This window comes from Heptranchias perlo, unplaced genomic scaffold, assembly GCF_035084215.1.
Source record: "Heptranchias perlo isolate sHepPer1 unplaced genomic scaffold, sHepPer1.hap1 HAP1_SCAFFOLD_676, whole genome shotgun sequence".
NCBI lineage: Eukaryota > Metazoa > Chordata > Chondrichthyes > Hexanchiformes > Hexanchidae > Heptranchias > Heptranchias perlo.
The window spans coordinates 108,617-111,646 of NW_027139705.1; the positions used below are offsets into that span (position 1 = coordinate 108,617).

At 57.6% G+C, this 3,030-nt stretch overlaps 1 long non-coding RNA gene across 1 annotated transcript; it reads right to left on the reverse strand.

Moving 5' to 3' along the window:
- LOC137318242 (uncharacterized) lies at positions 1–1,979 on the reverse strand. The gene is made up of 3 exons (XR_010961856.1): positions 1,852–1,979; positions 690–757; positions 1–344 (listed from the first exon to the last, which is right to left on the reverse strand). It is a non-coding gene; the product is annotated as an uncharacterized lncRNA (long non-coding RNA).
- Between the last annotated feature and the right edge of the window lie 1,051 nt (positions 1,980–3,030).

The window sequence follows — 3,030 nt, forward strand, 5'->3', positions numbered from 1 at the left end:
TTTTGGGCAAAGTTGATTTAATCGTCCAGGAGATGCACGGTTCTGCCGGGAGGCCTCTCGAGGGACCGAGTCCTGTTTCCGACCGGGGTTGAAGATTTTTTGAGGGCCCCGTGCGAAGGCAGTGTGCTGCGCTCGGCTGGCGTGGTCCTCTTGCGACCTTCCTTCCCTCCCTCCCTCGAGGGGGGGCGACTGCACTACACCTCCGTCACTCTGACACCGTCTCCCCCGGCGAACTGCACCAAACTGTAACCCCTGTCCGCCTCTCTCCCCTCGCTCCCGGGAGACGGGGCTGGGAGCGTCCGGGGGGGTGGAGACGGAGAGCCTGCAGGCGTCTGCCTCGCCGCCTGGATTTGGAATCGGGGGCGGGAGGGATTTTTTAAAAAAAAGAAACACATTTTCTCGGTTATATTTATAATCTCGATTGGAAATATTGAAATACGAGAACAATCGTTCGCTCTGCCTCGCGATTCCCCGATTCCGAAATCTCTTGCGCTGGTTCCCGTTTTTTTTGTGTCACCCAGTCTGTGTTTCCAGACCTGGTCCGTCTGTGTCTGTCTCTGTCTCTCCCTCTGTCTGGCTGCCGCGCCCTGCGTCTCCCCCCCCTCCTCCTACCTATGTCTTACGGTGTGCGTAATATGCGTGTTTTTGCCTCGTTAAATTTCCCCCTCTCCCGCTTCGCTCACACTCACCTGCTCGCTGGCCCGGGGTTGCTCCTGCTTCTCACTCGCCCCTGTGACGTCCCGAGGACCCTCCGGGACTGTGGGATCGAGAAGGGAAACGATCGTCAGCGGCAGTCCATCCAAACTCCAATCCCGTCCCCAGATTCCCCCCTCCGTCTGAAGCCGCTGGTGGAAGGTGAGGAACTTTCACTGCTCTCTCTCTCTCTTCCCAAATGCATATCTCTACGTTTCCCCCCATTAAACTGCGTTTGCCCCCCTACCTGCCCACCCCGACAAGCGACGGGTAACAGAATTGTCTTGGAAGGTTGTGCACTGGCCCAGCGGGCGGGCGCTGTGCGGTTTCAACGACACTCAAGAAGCTCGACACCATCCAGGGCGAAGCAGCCCGCTTGATTGGCACCCCATCCACCACCCTAAACATTCACTCCTTCACCACCGGCGCACAGTGTCTGCAGTGTGCACCATCCACAGGATGCACCGCAGCAACTCGCCAAGGCTTCTTCGACAGCACCTCCCAAACCCGCGACCTCTACCACCTAGAAGGACAAGAGCAGCAGGCACATGGGAACAACACCACCTGCACGTTCCCCTCCAAGTCACACACCATCCGACTTGGAAATATATCGCCGTTCCTTCATTGTCGCTGGGTCAAATCCTGGAACTCCCTTCCTAACAGCACTGTGGGAGAACCGTCACCACACGGACTGCAGCGGTTCAAGAAGGCGGCTCACCACCACCTTCTCGAGGGGCAGTCAGGGATGGGCAATAAATGCCGGCCTCGCCAGCGACGCCCACATCCCCAGAATCAATAATGTAAAAAAGGTCCATTGATTGAATTGCCCCGAACATTATCCCTACCTTGTGTGGGTCAGAGAGACAGGGGCCGGGGGGGGAGACGGAGAGAGGGCAAGAGTCAGAGGGGGAGAGGGAGACGAGAGACAGAGAGAGAAGTGAGACAGATCAAGAGAGAGACAGAGAGAAAGTGATAGAGACATTTTTATATATAGAAAGAGAGACAGAGACAGGGAGGGAGAGGGATAGATACAAAGGGACAGAGACGGGAAGAGAGAGACAGAGAGAGGGAGGGAGAAACAGAGAGAGAGAGAGAGAGAGAATGATGTGTGAAGTTACAATCAGTAATGGATGGATTGATGTGTGAGACTCTCCTTACCCGACTTGCTGCACTCCCTCTGGGACAAGCCGACGAGAGCGACAGGGATGAGGACAAAGAGCAGTGCACCAAGCGTGCTGGCAATGATCACGACGGGACTGCGGGTCTGATCAGATAACGGACCTGCAACTAAAGGGAAAGGCAATGAAATGAAACGAGGCTTGAGACAGGAAGATCCCAATCACCCCCTGTGCCCTCTCTCTGAAAGATCTCTCCCCTCAGTCCCATTCCCCCTTTCCCATTCACCCCATCGCCCCCTGTGCCCCTCTCTCTGAAAGATCTCTCCCCTCAGTCCCATTCCCCCTTTCCCCATTCACCCCATCGCCCCCTGTGCCCCTCTCTCTGAAAGATCTGTCCCCTCAGTCCCATTCCCCCTTTCCCCATTCACCCCATCGCCCCCTGTGCCCCTCTCTCTGAAAGATCTCTCCCCTCAGTCCCATTCCCCCTTTCCCCATTCACCCCATCGCCCCCTGTGCCCCCCTCTCTGAAAGATCTCTCCCCTCAGTCCCATTCCCCCTTCCCCCCATCACCCCCTGTGCCCCCCTCTCTCTGAAAGATCTCTCCCCTCAGTCCCATTCCCCCTTTCCCCATTCACCCCATCACCCCCGGTGCCCCTCTCTCTCTGAAAGATCTCTCCCCTCAGTCCCATTCCCCCTTTCCCCATTCCCCCCCATCACCCCCTGTGCCCCCTCTCTCTGAAAGATCTCTCCCCTCAGTCCCATTCCCCCTTTCCCCATTCACCCCATCGCCCCCTGTGCCCCTCTCTCTCTGAAAGATCTCTCCCCTCAGTCCCATTCCCCTTTCCCCATTCCCCCCATCGCCCCCTGTGTCCCCCTCTCTCTGAAAGATCTGTCCCCTCAGTCCCTTTCCCCATTCACCCCATCACCCCCGGTGCCCCTCTCTCTCTGAAAGATCTCTCCCCTCAGTCCCATTCCCCCTTTCCCCATTGCCCCCTGTGCCCCCCTCTCTCTGAAAGATCTCTCCCCTCAGTCCATTCCCCCTTTCCCCATTCACCCCATCGCCCCCTGTGCCCCTCTCTCTCTGAAAGATCTCTCCCCTCAGTCCCATTCCCCCTTTCCCCATTCCCCCCATCGCCCCCTGTGTCCCCCTCTCTCTGAAAGATCTGTCCCCTCAGTCCCTTTCCCCATTCACCCCATCACCCCCGGTGCCCCTCTCTCA